This window comes from Maylandia zebra, linkage group LG17, assembly GCF_041146795.1.
Source record: "Maylandia zebra isolate NMK-2024a linkage group LG17, Mzebra_GT3a, whole genome shotgun sequence".
Taxonomy (NCBI): domain Eukaryota; kingdom Metazoa; phylum Chordata; class Actinopteri; order Cichliformes; family Cichlidae; genus Maylandia; species Maylandia zebra.
Genome location: NC_135183.1, coordinates 16051701 through 16069272, shown reverse-complemented (window position 1 = coordinate 16069272; position 17572 = coordinate 16051701). Strand labels below are relative to the sequence as shown.

General features: G+C 40.7%; 1 long non-coding RNA gene across 1 annotated transcript; it reads right to left on the bottom strand.

Moving 5' to 3' along the window:
• Positions 1-12631: 12631 nt before the first annotated feature.
• Positions 12632-16624, bottom strand: LOC112430362 (uncharacterized). Its single transcript, XR_013093806.1, has 3 exons — positions 15267-16624; positions 13074-13118; positions 12632-12891 (listed from the first exon to the last, which is right to left on the bottom strand). It is a non-coding gene; the product is annotated as an uncharacterized LOC112430362 (long non-coding RNA).
• Positions 16625-17572: the final 948 nt, after the last annotated feature.

Here is a 17572-nt window from a genome sequence, read left to right as displayed (position 1 = left end):
CCCTGTATGACAACTCTATAAATAAAAAAAAAATTGCATTCACAGAATTGCTCAGTGTCAGCACCAAACCACCCACCACCCAATGAAATTCCCAGCCAGCAGGGTAAGATTTGTGCAAATTATAAACCTTTATTTTCCCGATCCCTGCCCCGCCTTCAGTCCCCTGTTGTGCTTCAGATGATCAACAGGAAGTGTTCAGAGTGCTGTCAGCCTTACGTTGGTGTCTGAGGAAAGAGCGGAGACAACTGGAGGTTCAGATGGGTTGCACAGATTCACACGAGACCCACTACAATCTGGTAAACAGGTATTGCAGTCAGGCACCACTGAACAGCAGGGTAATGTGTGCAGGCATAAGATGCCAGAACAACAGGGATTTCTATCTTTTGTGCCAGGCTTAGAATCAGTCATTTAGAGATGCTGCTGTGTTGAATTTAACCCAGTTAACCCCCAGATGTGGTGAGGCAAAGACACTGAAAGAAATCTCCGTCCCGGATCATCCGTGGATCGGGTTTCCTCCTGAGGCGTGAGCACCGATAAGCAGAGTTTTGTATCAGATTCAAAATTATTCAAAGTAACAATCAGGTATGCCGTTCAGCTGGGTTAGTTACGACGTCGGGAGCAGCTGGGAGAACAAAACGACACAGAGACTGCACGGGTTGCTTTCCCAAAATCAACTCAAAGTTTATTCTTTTGTGCAGGGTTTTTATAGGCAGAAGGGTTCGTGTGTTTTCAAGTTACAACCATATAAGGAAGTTCCCCCTAGCTCTGAAAGGGGCCTTCTATAATCTCAATATATCTTTGACAGGTCCATTAAACACTAGACAGTTAGAATCCTTTAGGGATATAAGTTTACACATGGTAGAATACTGCATGTAGTCATTTACACTAGGAAATGTTTAACCATATATGCCTAAAGGCACATAATCAATTGTATGTGAGCTTTAGCAGGCTGTAAGCCTGAGGTGCACTGAGGAATGCACTTTGTCCTATTATACCACGGCAGGATCAACGCAGCCATGCCTGTTCCAGTTTAAGTGCCTTCTTTACATATAGATGAACTGTTGGGTTTTCCAAACCAGCAGGCCAAAGGAAGTGCCCGTGGGGTCACAGAAAGAGGAAATGAAGTTTAAACAAAAGGCATTGCAGAAACAGGGTCCTTTGTATAATATCATCAAAAACAATATCCTGTAAATGCTAACCGTAGTGCTAAAATTCACAACAGTTACGATACTAACTCTGGGCTGTTAACGCGTGATCTTAATTTGATATTCGTAGTGAAGAATGTATTCAGTACAATGTTTTACAAGACATTTATTCATCTGTGCTTGTATTCAAGTTTACAGCAAATCATCTGAGAAATGCCTTTGAACTGGTGCCTGTTTCTGGGCTTTTCTTTTGACACAAACTGCTCACAAAGAAGGACGAATGCTTTAGGGAACAAAAGCTTTGGAATGTATTCTGCAAGTACAGGTCAAACGTAATAGCCTCATTGTTTTATAGCAATGCTGAATTAACTTATGTCACTGCAGGACAGTGCAGCCAGTGGGGCTAATTGTTATAGTCACTGTGCACGACAAGAAAGCATTTGACATGGTGAACTGCTGCCACGGTTTTAGAGAGACGTCTGTTTGTAATTAGAAGTAGTTGTTCTGTTTAATTTGGGGTTTTTCTCCTTTGCTTCTGCGTAGAAGACGACCAATCTGCACATCGAGAAGCTGTCCTGTCTTCAGCTAGGAGTCCTTCTCCAGCTGCTGCACATGCTAACAGGCAAAACATCAGGGAGTAATACAAGCTTTTAATGCTTATGTGAACCACAGGCGTGCTTATAATGTGTCAACCTGCAGTGAGACTGTAAAAGCAAAATCTTTCTTGATTTAATTTTCATTGCACAAATAATAACAGATTCAGGAATGTATTCAAGGAAGAGACTGGCAAAGAAAGAGTGGGATAGTCAGGGAGCTGAAGGAAGGAGTACTAAAAGGCTAGGTGCACAGCAAAGAGAGAGGTGTCACTGGCACAGGAAAAGGCTTGTAGTGAGTTGTATGTGAGGCTGGACACTAAGGAGAAAATGATTTTTAATGAATGGCAAGGCACATAAATTGTCCTGGAAGAGAGTAATCAAGTATAGAGATGGAAATGTGCTAATGTGAAGAATGTGTGTTGAGAAGAGAGAAGGAGTACTTTGGATGAAAATTGAATTAGAGAAGGAAGTGAGGCAACTCTGAAGAGGATGGAGACGGGAGGCATAGAGAGGGTAGGAGTGAAGGCTATGATAAGGTGCGAAGAGAGTAACTGTGGTGCTGGATTTGTGGATGTAGTGAAGGTGGACATGCAGGGGGTTGGTGTGACTGAGGAGGATGCTAGAAATAGAGAGATGGAGGCGGATGATCCACTGTAGCGACCTCTAAAGGGAGCAGCCGAAAGAAGAAGAAGCACAAATAATTCTAATCATGCTTTTCTTTTATTCTCAGTACTAAGCTATGTAAAGGAAGTCAAGGTTGTTTCCTCCTACAATCACTTTGTAGATGGTTTAGACTTGTTTAGATTGGTGTTCTGTCTCCCTTTATCCAAACTAAAACTTTGATGGGGGTTTTTTTTATCTTCACTGAACACTTTTTTGCTTTGTGTTTATTATTGTGCTACTGCAAGTATTTCATATATTAGTCAGTTGATTGTTACTGTAGGGCAGCTCTAGGACAATCCCTGATGTGATGTAGCTTGCTTTTATCCAGCAGATACGACATCTCATGAGGAGGTTCGAACCCTGTACCCTGACCTTCCCACTGACGCACAAAGTCTGGACATCCAGCAGCAGGCCCTTCTACGTGAACAACAGCACAACAGTTTCTATTTCTTTTAATATTAGAAGTCAGTTATTCATTAATGAATACAAATGGTGACTGAAGTTATTTAGACAGGACATTAAACAATAAACTTCCAATAAATTATGAACAATGTGTGACTGAATGTGTTCAGTGAAAGACTTTGAAAATATCGCAGCATAAAACCAGTGTAAAAGTACTCAGACTACTTTTGGGGGTATTTATTTGATGATGCAACCAGAAAATGTGCAGGTTGTGAGTTTAACATTTTCAACACTGGAGAAGAAGTACATGTACACAGACTAGCTAATGACAAACATTTTTTTTAAATTAACCTTTATTTAAACAGGTTGTTCATTTTTCTGAGCTTATCTGGTGTCTAGTTTTGGTGGCAGTAGCATAAGCAGAGAAGACCCAGACCTTACTCTCCCGAGCCAGCTCCTCCATTATTTGGGGGACACTGAGGCATTCTCTGCTGAGTGCTGTGATCTCCCCAACATGTCCTGGGTGTGTCCTGTCTGTCCTGGTGGGACATGCCTGGAACATCTCACCCAGGAGGCGCTCAAGAGGCACCCTTGTCAGATGCCTGAACCTCCTCAACTGGCTCGTTTAGATGTAGAGGAGTAGCAGTTAACTCATGCAAACCACATTTCTCCAGGCCAGTCCTAATCAGCTTACTCAGTATCACTAGATCCAATGCTGCTCCTCCAGCAGAGCACACAAAAGTAGGAGAGACCGGAGATGCCATGGCTTAGTTAGGAGACTGTTTGCTTTGTGATATTATTCTGTTATTATATGTTACCTTATATATGTAATCAAAGTAGTTGAATTAGAATACTGCTGTAGATCACCTTATACCCTTTAATATAGAGTGTGTGAGCTGTATGTAGTTTAGTTCTCATTATATTTTTGAGTTAACAGAACATATTCACATATTAGTTCATTAGATAAATGTGCATCACTCTGTATCCTTGATCTGCTGGGAATGTGTTACACTGTTTTCTTGACATGCTTAACTGTTGAATCATGAAGAGAAGGTTGTAAGCAGGAGACTCTGTGTCTAAAGACAGGGGAGATAGATAGACCACATTCCACACCCCCACCTTACAGAAAGCAGAGAAACAACTGCCGAGGTCATAACTTAGGCGCTGTAACAGAGAAAAAATGTGATGTTTTGGCTTTTACGACTAGCTGGGGGCCACTAGAGACTATAAAAAGCTGAGCAACCCGTCACCATTTTGAGACATGTGCCTGACCCTCTGGTAGCATCTCTCCCGTCCGGACGTTCTAATGCTCTTATTGTTGAATTGTATGCAAATAAATGATTGTTGATTGAGCATATATACGCCGAGTATTGTCCTTCCTTCAGCCCAAAGATTCAAAGAACTGCGTGTTTTCAACAACTTGGTGCCGTGTGACCCGGATCTTTGGTGTGCTGAGGAGGTGTAGATTTGGCCTTTGGTGAGATCGTGGGGCAAAGTGAACAGAAGGCCGGCCTAAAACAGAAAGGTAAGCACAGCCTGTTGTATTATAAATACCAAATGTGCATATTGGGCTTTCCAAATTAATCTGTTCACTGAGTCACATGTATTTTCACAGTAAATTTGTCGGTGTCTGGTTTTTGGCGCAAGATACTAACAACATAAGTTGAGGCTGAATTCCAGTGTGTTAAATAAACTGCTTCTACCGAGATACTAATAACATACTACGTTGGTCTAGATTGCAGTAATCTGCTTCTACCGAGATACTAATAACACACTACGTTGGTCTAGATTGCAGTAATCTGCCTCTACCGAGATACTAATAACATACTACGTTGGACTAGAGTGCAGCCACTTTACCTTCCACATTTAATTTTGTCTAATACTGGCTTCTGTAGCAATAATACGTTAGAATTTATTCTGAAGACGCGGCCATAAGTTCAGTACATTGAAGTCGAGGTTTGTTTATTTTGTTTATGGTGTCAGTGACGTCCTGGCTTTTGCCGGCTATGAAATAGAAGTTGATTTAAGGAAAAGCAGATGCTGGCTTCACGGTGCGGTTAAACACTGGCAACGCGAGAGCGAAACACGTCCGTAGGTTTGGTTTATGATACGGCGTGTTCCGGTGATATGCGGCCGTGAAGTGCAGTAGTGGTTGGTGCTAATTTTAGTACATTGAACAGAGGTTTGACGGTGGTTTGTGGCGTCAGTCGAGTATAAAGGGCTGCGGCCATAATACAAAGTAAAAATTTAAGTACATAGCAACACCTGGTTTATGATGTCAGGTATAACTTCGGGGATGCAAGCATCACTTTTATGATGCGACTTTGCTCCGTGGTGGCGGTCATAATCGCAGAGAAAGGGGTATTTTGGTCTATGGTGCAGTGTGCTTTAAGAAGATCTAATAGTTGAGCTCAGAGGTTTCTGTGTAAAATTCCCGCTGAGGAAAAGTGTTGTGTGTGAGTGTGAAAGCGCGCTCTGGGTGAGAGAGTGTGTGTGAAGCTGCGAGGCGCGCTCTGGGTGCTGTCTTGTGGGTAAAGCGCGCACTGAGTGAGAGTGTGACTGAGGCGCGCTCTGAGTGTGTTTTGTGTGGAGTGTGAAGCGTGAACACAGTGACAGTGACGGTTAATGTGTTTGATTAGGAGGACATTAGAGCAAATACACATTTTAGGATCAAAGGTTGATGCCTAGTGTACCTGTGGAACTTTGCCCTAGGAGTGGCGACCCTCCTGTCCGGGGACGCTTGGCCAGGACCGGCGGCGTCCGGGTGCCGAGGTGGTGACTTGGGGAGGTGAGGGCCCCCGCATAGCCACGGAAATAACACTGGAACGACCGTGTAATCACGGGTTCACATTTATTTCCGGACTAGAACAAGACACATTTTGCGAACAAACGTTGAGTCTAGATTTAGTGAAGAAATATAAAAAGGTTGAATTCCTCGTTTCAGTGGTTGAAATTGTTGTGTGCCTGTCCCCTGACGAGTGTGAAATTAAAATAAAGAGGGAATTTGGAGCCACATAGAGATAGACGGGCATAATTGGGTGTATTACTCTGTGGTGTAATAAAAATAAAAAGGAGAGATAGTAAGAGGTGTGCAGTGGAGAATTATGGAGGAGTACAGAGAGGAATGTGTTGGGAGACTGGCGTACAGTTTACGCTGTCAAGGTAGGCGTGTTGCCTGCTTATCTGTTTAACAGTGATGAAAATGAAATTAAATAAATCTCTTAGTGTGTTAATACAGGAAGCTGCGGACCTGGACCAACTGCCCCCACAAGCACAGCGGCCGAAGCAAAATTATAGGTAATGGGAACCACACCCAGCACGAATCAGCAGCTGTGAAAAAGACAGCAGCGAGGAGAGAATTAGAGGAGAAATTAAGAGAAGTTTAACACATAAAATTGGGGCCAACGGACTTGTGGAGGTTGGGAAGGCGTCCGGAGCATCACAACAAAAAGGTGAAACAAAAACACACACAAGCAGAGAAATCTGAGAGAAAGGCTCCTTTTAAGGTAACGCCTAGTTTGAGAAAAGATAAAATTAACCTGCTTTTATACAAATGCACATACACGCAATGAAGAAACAGCTTACACTCATGAACACGTGAAGATTTTCCAGCAAGGTTAAAGAAAAATTAACATACTCAAATGATGAAGTCTATACATTACTGACAAAGAAACCCTCTGGGTTGCAGGACAACAATTTAACAAAAAAAAAAAAAAAAGGAACACTGGTCTAACCAACCAGGCAAGACACAACAAATTTAGTGGTTAAAAGATTCAAATTGTGACATGTTTTCTGTTGATTGATTAATAAAAGTGATTACTGAACGAAAGAAAGTTCCATTTTTGGGCTTTTAAACATGATCTTAAGAATTTTAACATATACCGGTGTTGTCCTGTCAACTTGGTGGGTTAGGAGTTGATTATATCGGGAGAGAAAAAAAACAAAAAAAAAAGGGGGAGAGAAGGCTGACACAGGGCCTGGTCCCGGTGTGTCTCCCCTCTGAATAACACAGCCAACACAACATCATTTTCCTGTTCATTTGTTTTTGTTTTTCGTTTGTTTTTGTTTTGTTTTGTTTTTGTTTTTTCTATACATATTTAATTACAGGCTGCTTTGCCGGCCCTGAAAGCCGAGGCTGACTGGACTCCTGCTCTCCCCCATACGTGACACTGACCAAATGCTGCAACAGCTGGACCCACAACAACGACCTGAGAATGTCAACAGACCTGCAGGAATGTGATCTCATGCAGCCGAGACGGAGAGCACTAAACCTAAGGCCCGTTTCACTACACGGGGGAAAAATTCCCAGACTGCGTCAGCTGACAGAGCTGTGACGAGACGCCCGCCAAGCCCGAATGAAAAGTAAGGCCGAGCGAAAGAATGCTGACCTTGATAACTTTGCATTCACACTGTGCAGGACAGTGATGGACCAACACGGATGATCGGGTGGCGAAAAAGGGCGTGACCGAGACAAGAGGAGTAACTGAGGACAGAAGGCACCTCAGAATGGACAAAAACACAGAAGAAGATGCAGGTTTCACCTGCGGTGAACATCGACACTGGAGAAAGGACTGCCCCAATTGGGGTCAGAACCAGGACGGACTGAATTTTGAGCAGCAGCAGCAGCAGCAATGGTCGCAAACAAACTGAAAAAGGAGGGGGGCAGGACCCCAGGGCACGCTTCAGGCCGTGGTTTACCCAGAACACCAGAACAGGAAAGTGATGAACACACACACACACACACACACGTCTCCAAACACACAGATTCAGAATGAAGTGAAATACACACATGAACACGTGCACTCGTTGAGTGAGTGAGAAATGACACACACACACACACACACACACACACACACACACACACACACACACACACGGGAATGTTGATTCACTGAGAAGTGATGCACACACATACACATGCACACGCTTGTGCAATGAAGAGTGATCCACACGCACACACACATACACGCTGATGCAATGAAGAATGCTTTGCTTATGCTGATATGCAAAATGCTGCACACAAACATCCCAATGCATAATTTTTATGAGGAGCCATTGATTACCATTAAATACTTAGAATGTGTTATATGTCACCTAGAGGGCATTTATGTAGATTTTAGGAATAAGCTCTAAAACGGTTTGGTTATGAAAACAATGTCTGTGCGTGATGTCTGTTTATGGCTCAAGGCCTTGACTGAATTCTTTGCTGTGCTTCACACAGCCCTGATGAGGAACAGTGGCACAGAGTGAAATTGATGAATTAATAGTGTAAGTTTAGGTTGGAGTACGGCATTTTCTGTGATTGAGTTTTAATTCAAGGAGGAACAAAAGGTGTTACGGCACCTGAGCTTCTCATTCCCACACAATATTGTCCCGGCAGGAAGCAAAATGTTCCTGTGAATTTCTGGTTGATTGTTTGGTTTTGCTTAGCGCTAGCTTGATTTTATCAGTGAGCTTTGGCTTGTGTTCTTTCTCGTAAGCGAGAGAGGGATAGTTTTATGCTTGGACATGTCTGCAACGGGCCCTAGTTTGTGTTATTTTAGTAGTATTTTGTTGATTATGTCTGTTTTCGTTTTTGTTACAGTGCACTGGAGAAAAAACATCTGAGAGGTGTGATCCACCGGTGGTGATATGTTGATATTTTGTGAGTTCATGATTTAACAATCAGCTCTTTAAACAAGGCCTGAAAGATTGAAATTTAAAGCGCTATAAAATATTATTACTGTAAACAGTTGCAAAGTGTGCTTCTCCATGATTGTAATTGGCTTGGGAGAAATTCACTTATAGGGAACACTGATCTAAAAGGATTGCACCGAGTCAATCCGGCCCAAAAAACAACAAGGAATTGTTTTCCTTTAAAATGATGACGTCAACTTGCTGGTGATGGAGGCTCGAATAGGTTGCGCGGGAGACTCCATTATCAGCAACATCTGGTATGAATGTGTATGGAGGTATGCATGTGAATGGACTGTGATGGACTGACGACTAAAAGTTTTGACTGACTTGATACTGAGACAATGACTGCACCCACTTTAGGATTAGTAAATGCCAATAAACAATTCATAAACAATTAACCCAGCCGACAAGAGAAGGGTGGATGCTTCGCTTTGTTTTGTTTTGTTTTTTCAGGAGCAGGAGGATAAGAGAGACTGGAGGAGGAGACTCTAGCTTCACATAAGTATGAACTGCAGACTTAACACTGTGGTTGCTGATTTTGAGTTACCGATGTTTGCATTAAGAAAACTGTGCTATATTAGCTGTGTTTTGAGTAAGGTATCATGTTATATTATTGGGAATGCCAAATGCTACAGTGGAGAAGACTTTTGATGCCACTCATGACTGGAACATGTTATTATTAACCATAGCAGGCCACTGTAAAAGTCAATTAAATTTTATAGAGGAAAATCGCCAAAATTGAACAATACCTATGAATGACTGGCCACATTCAGAATAGAGACATGCAATAATAAACATTGGTCCACATGATTTAGGTTCTCACTTGAAATAGTAAGTTATTAAATGTAGAATATAATCAACAGGGACATTTGATAGGATGTGGTACTGCAAAAGAACAAGAGCAAAGTAAATAAAGAAAATATTGTGTTTAGTTTGGATAAATTCAAATTAAAATGTACCATTACACTCAGAGGATCAATATGGAATAAAACATATGCAAAATTTGTAGGAAGTACATGACTGATAACTGTTCTGTCCTGAGCGTTTGTTTCTAGAGCACCCACTTGACCACACCAACAGTTTCTCGCCACCGAGGAGGGGTACTTGCAAAAAAAAGAATAAAATAAAAATCTGAGTTTAACAAAACATTTTAAATGTAAATATCAAGCTTACCTTTCTTTTTCCATGAAATATGCTTGTGGGCACGCCAGCCATTTTGAAAAGGTGGGCAAAACAATTGGCAAGGCCACACCCCCACACGTGTGATATAATTTTAAAGGTACTGTTGCCCTCTCTAAGAAACATCAGGACTTAGAGGAGTGGCAAGTAGAGTATGCGAGCTACAAGCAAAAACTAAAATGTGTACTACAGTGTGCAAAAATGAAATACTGGGTCATCAGGGGGTCATGAGGGACATTTATAAAACTAAAAGTCCCACTAACCTTAAAGTGCACTTGAAAAGCCCACACAAGAAGGTTAACCTAGCTTACCTAGAAGACCTCATCAGGGGGAGCACACTCCCCCTCCTTGAAGAGCTCACCCACTCAACCCGCATCCCCAGAAAACAGCTAACCCCAGATAAGGCAGCGTGATGTATCCCGAGACAACAGGACTGGGACATCTAAATAAATGTGTGAAACAATCGCCTTCAAAAGGTTATCAATTCACTTCAACCAAAATTAGGACCACACGGTGAGGCAAGAGTTAATAGTTATTAGTCTCAACACCCAAGGATAACCAGAAGAGCATGACTGATATGATGGAACTGGGATTTTGTTACACTTAATTTTTGCAAAACACAAATAAAACTAAATTGAAACTAAGGATTTTCAGAAAATACAAAACTACACTAAACTAGCAAAGAATTGGTAAAAACTAATTAAAACTGATATAAAATTGAAAATCTGAAGTCGAAGCTAAATAAAAATAAAAACTGATGAAAATTGCAAAACTATTACAACCCTGGTGCAGAGATTGGCAAATCTGACCAGGAAACGTTATAAAATGGATTGTCAGGATAGTCAGCGTTAAAGCCACTTTTGACAGTCCATACTAGGATGGCATTGGACATCTTCGGGGCAGAAAAGGGTTGGTGTGACCAAGGTGTGGTTTGGCTTGTTGTATGTACATTTCAAAATGTTACAGCTCTGGATGGACCAGTTACCAGGGCATGGAAGGATGACAGACTTTATTACATGAGGAGAAGGGACATTTTCGGGATCGAAGATCCTCAGGGATGACAAGGCTGGAGCAACGGTACTCGAGAGAAGAATTTCTGATACTTTCTGAGATATGATGTCACTAACCTTCTCTTTTAATTGTCTAGCTCCAATGAATTGACACATGGGAGTGTGTCAAAAAGGGGGAGTTGAGTCCGAACATCAAACAATGGTGTTATGAACATTATGACGTTATTTCTGTGTTTAATAATTTAGCTATGGTAAAACTTAAGCTTATAATGTGTTAGACTTAGAAAGGGTTCACTAATATTTGATTTCTTTTACACACACATAGATTATGATTAGAATAGGTCCTGAACATAATATTTTAAACCAAATTTGAATCATTAGAACAACAATGGATAACAATATTAGATTATCAAGGCTAGGGAGAGAGGTGTTTTGGTTTTCTGTCTCTTGCAGAGAAAGGAACAGACACCAGACGGGGACCCGGAGATGTGAGGACCCTTCACAGCAGGGACAGATGTAGGGACTGTCGAGACAGCAACTGGGGTCAAGTGTCATGACGTTTGGGCTCCTGGAGAAGATGGATCCCACAAACACAGCAATAACCATGAAGGGGTTGGCGAAAACCAGGAACACCAGACCAACGAGGTTCGAGAGGCTCTTGGCAAAAAGGGGGACACGCCGGTGAACCCAAAACACACAGATCCTTGTTTGAAATCGGGGCGGAATAATCCCCAGAACTGTGCAATGACTAAAGGGTGGTCTAACCCCGGAGGTCGAAGAAAGAAGCTGAGAATCACCCAACTGGAAGACACTGGTAGCTGCAGCAATAAAAATTAAGGTTAAAAGCTCCTTAGACAGAGGTTCTAGTCTAAGTACATTTGAAAGGTATAAGGGGGCATTAAAATGGGAGTGGAAAACTGGAGCACCAAAATAAAGCTGTGGGAAAATGGGGAGTGATGGGAGAGTCATCTGTAACTGCTGTTATGGTTGTAAATCTAACTTTGCTTGCATCTGAACTGCGTGAACACAGAGGTCATCCCCCATATGGTCCACCCGTTAAAGGGGGACAGAGGGCCTCAGGATCAAGAAAACTTGGACCTTGCAACGCTGAAGTGCTTGTTATTAGTGATCTCTTTAATGAGAGATCAAAAGAGGGTATTGTGATATTATTCTGTTATTATATGTTACCTTATATATGTAATCAAAGTAGTTGAATTAGAATACTGCTGTAGATCACCTTATACCCTTTAATATAGAGTGTGTGAGCTGTATGTAGTTTAGTTCTCATTATATTTTTGAGTTAACAGAACATATTCACATATTAGTTCATTAGATAAATGTGCATCACTCTGTATCCTTGATCTGCTGGGAATGTGTTACACTGTTTTCTTGACATGCTTAACTGTTGAATCATGAAGAGAAGGTTGTAAGCAGGAGACTCTGTGTCTAAAGACAGGGGAGATAGATAGACCACATTCCACACCCCCACCTTACAGAAAGCAGAGAAACAACTGCCGAGGTCATAACTTAGGCGCTGTAACAGAGAAAAAATGTGATGTTTTGGCTTTTACGACTAGCTGGGGGCCACTAGAGACTATAAAAAGCTGAGCAACCCGTCACCATTTTGAGACATGTGCCTGACCCTCTGGTAGCATCTCTCCCGTCCGGACGTTCTAATGCTCTTATTGTTGAATTGTATGCAAATAAATGATTGTTGATTGAGCATATATACGCCGAGTATTGTCCTTCCTTCAGCCCAAAGATTCAAAGAACTGCGTGTTTTCAACAGCTTCAAGGCCACTAGAAGGTGCTGCCATAAAACTACAATAAATGAATTGACCTTTTGACCTGCTCACACTCTTTTATGCAAAACCCTGCTGATGTTACGCACACACACACACATAAAGAGATTCTAGGTCTGACCAACCGTCTCCGCCGTGGGCAAAAAGATGACAGTCAATAAAATTCTAAAATTTTATTTATAAACACAATGAATAATAGTTAAAAGTCCAGTGTCCCATTTAGGTACAAAGTAAAAACACACAGTCCAAGGCCAGAGCCAGCTATGCCACAAAGCCAGTTGCACTCCACACGTTGTTCACTTCAACAGGGGTAGCAATTGTCCTCTGAGACCCACCACCCTGTAAGTAGAAAGCCAGTGATCACTCCATCCTCTGCAACTCAGCTACTTTCAGGCTACAGCATATAATAGGCCCTAGCCTGCACAGAGCGACAAAATAAGACAATTCACTATATAATTCACAGCCCATCCATCCCAAACATATCAGATCATTAGCGGTTTTGTCACATTACATACCTGCACTGAGAGACAAAATAAGACTAATGACGCTAAATTTAATTACGGGTCATGGACAGCCTTCATAAATGCTCATATTACTCACCCACACTGAATTCCAGCACAGGTTCATCTGGGTCCTGACTATTTCCTGCAAAATAACACAAACGTCATCAGAACATTAAGTCAGAGAAACAACATTTGGAGCTTTTGTACATGATAAATTATACTGCAGTAGTAAAACAAAGTCAAGCAGCAGTACATTTATTAAAATCACCTTCAGCTGTAATATTTAAACTGATTTAGTGTCAATTTAGATTATGTTTAGATTAAAATGAAACTAGTACCCTTGTAATGTCTTTTTAAATTAGAGGTAAATATTTGTATATTTTTTTACATAATATAATTATATTTACTGGATTTTCTCTCTATTGTAGTTTAGTATTATAGTTATTACTTGTTTTTTATTGACTTGTCTTGTTTTTACAATGATTTGCTTTGACTGCAGCCTTTAAAGAAAAGACTATCTGTTCAGTAACTATCCATCAGACTGGGTCCATGTTACCAGCCAAATGGGTAATAATTAAAGTAAGTTTTGAATTACGTATATTTGGGTGTTTAGGTGACACTTTTGCAAAAAAAATTATATAATTAGGTTTAAAAAAACTAAACATGTATGTATTTAAAAACAATAAGTGTGTTAGAATTACTACAGCAACAGGTTGTAGCTCACTGTACTGTTTTTGAGCACAACTTTGGCGCTTTTGCCTCATTTTTAAATCAGTGATCCCAGTAGCACAGTCTAAGCAGAGACCTCAGTGCTTGGCAAACAATCAATAGAATCAATATAATTATTAAAAAGAAACAAAATAAATGCCAACCATATAAAAAACATAAACTTAAAGAAAAAACTAAACTTGATTTTATGTCTTTAGGCTATTGTTAACAGCAAGCATGAGGTTAGTGCATATGTATTATTATTGGAAAGATTACTGCAAAGAAAAAAAAAGTTGAACCAGGAGGGGGCGATATTGCTCTTCTTACAATGAGTTACATGCAGGCTATTACTTACCGTGTCACTCACATTTATTTCACAAATTAGCTGAACCCACTTAATTCGATTTAATTGTATTTATGCAGAGCTGAATCACAACAACATTCTCCTCGAGGTGGTATAGATTGTAAGGTAGAAAGTCTACAATTAAAAAGAAAAAACCTCAATACAGTGGGAAGGAACAACTCACTTTTAACAGGAAGCACCCTCTGGCAGAACCACGGTCAGGGAGCAAACTATCAAACTACGAGGTCTTTAAAATAAGATGATTATTCAAGACCTCATGTGTGATGGGAAGGATTCTGAATTTGATGCTGGACCCACAAATCATAAAAGAGAAACACTAACTCACACACACCAGAAAGTGCCAAGAATTATAATTATATGTAATTTAGTTTTGCGTTCCTTTATAATGCTTTCAACTATACAAATAAGACACTTGGGGGCGCCTGAGCCTTGTAGACACAACAAATATTGAACAAACCTCATGCGCCCTGTTGTTGACAAAACGATAAAAATGAATGTGTCTTATTTAGGTCATTTCTGTAGTTACAGAAAATCATTTGAATTCATTTTTCCTTAAATTATTTTAACCCTTATTTGATGCTATTGAAATTGGTCTGTTGCCTCAGGGCAACAACGGCAATAAGGGTTCCACAGTGTCACAGTTTTCTGCATATAGTCGATTAATAAATGTTGAGAAAACAACTAATCGATTCAATTTTTTTATTTGAACAAGTATCAAATTGATTTTCACAGAAGCGTTCAATGGAACAAATACATAAATGGTAAGCTGACTGCTTTTTATATAGGGTTTTTGTATTTTGCTCGTGCATTAAAAAGCGCTTTATACAACATGCCTCATTCACCTATTCACCCAAACATTATTACAAGCACCTTTTCTACAATTAAGCTAAACATGCATAAAATGTTAGCAGTGGAGATTTGGCACCTGAAAGGACCCCCTTTGATCCACTCCTAGTTTGAGTCTATTTACATTTAAATACTGATACTTCAATTTTGCCTTGGTTTGAGCTCCATAAAGCAGGCAAACCAGAATTAATCACAGAAGGCAAAAACACTGAAACTACGTTTTAAGCTGCGAGCCAAACAAACCAAAGGTAACCGTGTTTTGAAAAGAGCTATGAAGAGAAACAGACAGACTACTGTAATTTCTCAATAAAATGTCGCTTATTATCGCTCACTCTCAAGAACAAAAACGTGAGTAATTTCCCAGTAGCTCACCATATTTGGGATCTTCTAACATCCACACTTCATGTTTAAACGGTGGTGCGGAGGCGGTGTACCGTCGCAGGCCGGATGTAGCATTCAGCGCGGTGTGCCTTTTTTTCAGTTGCTAAGCAACAGATTTGTCCCGCCCCTTTCGTTATGACGAGCCGGGCCAGTCCTTTGACTGGTGACGTTACAATGAAACCGACCTTATATATAGACCTGGCTGTTCAGTTGAAACGCATTCACACAGCGGGACAGCAGCGCTTTAAACGTTCAAACACGGAGTTTAACACAAAACAACATTTTAGACATAAAAAACAAAAAAGTGAAATGGCAAGCTCAAACTGTAACACAATGACAAATGATGAAACAGTTCAGACCAATCGGGATAATTCTACAGTACATGCTTTGGTATCCCTCTTGGATAACTTGTTAAGTAGTTTTTCGAAAAAGCAGTTGGACGCGCTTACCTCAGGCTATCCGGATTGCTTCACCGCTAAGCGGCTTGCAGGTTTTTTAAAGGACGTAATGGACCTGTGTGCACAGTCACTAGCAGTATCACCACTGAGGTCTTCCCAGAACTCCCCTGTACATGAAAACTGTTCTGTCCACACCACCACTGGCAAAACGGTTTTGTCACCTGTGAAATTTTTGGACGATTCTGCTGAGCAGGAGTTTGATACAGCACAGAATATAGATGCTAACAGCCAAGAAACAGCTAACACAGAAGAACGCTGTCAAAATGCTGACCAACACAGTGCTGCAAAAGCAGAAAACAATCCAATTCCAGATCCCCAGCAGCAGAAATCCTGTGTTGAACATGAAGCCAGCATCCCACCGTTAACAAACATAAGTCAAACGGAGTCATATAAAAAGATACAGAATCACAGATCTTCTGTAGACTGTGAGCCACCTGAAAACACCTTAGACTTTGAAAGATGGTTAGAGACATTAATTCAGGCTGTGCTTTCAAAGCTTGGTAAACTTTTAAAGTGCCCTCATTCTCACCAAAAACGTTTGTTGGATCTACTCTTGGACAAATTCAAGGGGATGGATTTGCATTTAGACCGAAAAGTGCAGAATTATTTTGACTGCATTGCTAATGCCATTTTCACTGATATTTGTGACCAATTATATAATTGGTCACTAATATCATTGGAAATGGGGAGGAGTGGGGAGGAGGATTCAATGAATTTAATGGGAGAACCAATATTTAATATCATAACTACTTCAGTATTCCAAGAACACCTGTTGGCAGTAACAATTATCGATAGACTGGAATCATATGAAAAGAAAGAAAGATGCAGACTTTCAGTGGAAATCTTTGTGGAAGGACTGATTTCCCAGGTTGCAAAAACATCAGACACAGTCTTCAGCATTGAAAATGCTGAAGCTATCTCCAACCGGCTTACCATGAAAATCTGGACTGAAATCAGGGCAGAATACAACAAAATCCCCCCAGAGAAGTTCAAGAAACTCAGCGAGAGGGTTTTCAAATCCCTCTGTAAAAGATGGAAGCATGTAGCGGTTATTGTGACATCCTGGCAATTAAACGTCCAAGATCTTGATGAAGATATTGTTAAAACTTTCAAAAGAAAGATATTCCCAGAACCAAGTTGGATATCTAAGTGCTTTTCATCGGTGCGTGCATTTTTTGGGAGGTTTAAGGGAGGAAACAAAGTTTCCCCTTTATAGTGACATCGTGATATCAACAGCAAGATATTTTCTAAAACTCACTGGACACTTTAAATTAGCTAGTTTTACATTTAGATCAGATCAAGTCATTTTTGAAATCCCCAGGAATGGTCGCGGCAGATGGCCACCCCACCCTGAGCCTGGTTCTGTCGAAGGTTTCTTCCTCTTAAAAGGGAGTTTTTCCTTCCCACTGTCGCCTCGTGCTTGCTCAGAGGGGTTTGTTCTTTTGGGGTTTTCTTTTTAATACTGTAAGTTGTTACCTTACAGTGTGAAGCACCTTGAAAACACCATTGTTTCCTTTGGTGCTATACAGATTGAAGTGACTTGCACTGACAACATAACTAAGCTGGGACTTTAATTTAACATCAATAAAATTATAAAAATATTACATCTTGATTTCTGCTTGTTTTCATTGTCTGTGACTTAATGAATACAAATGTGTAATTTAACAGATTTTTTCTTTATGTTAGTCTGACCGGTGATTCCACGTTGGCCTTAGGTGTTGGCGCGGATACGCTGCAGCCCCTGAGCCATTAATGGCCCAGCACACTACAGTAAAAACAAAACAACAGCCATCTCTCCAACTAGGAAAGGAAAATAATAAACTGCCTCCTTGGAGGCAA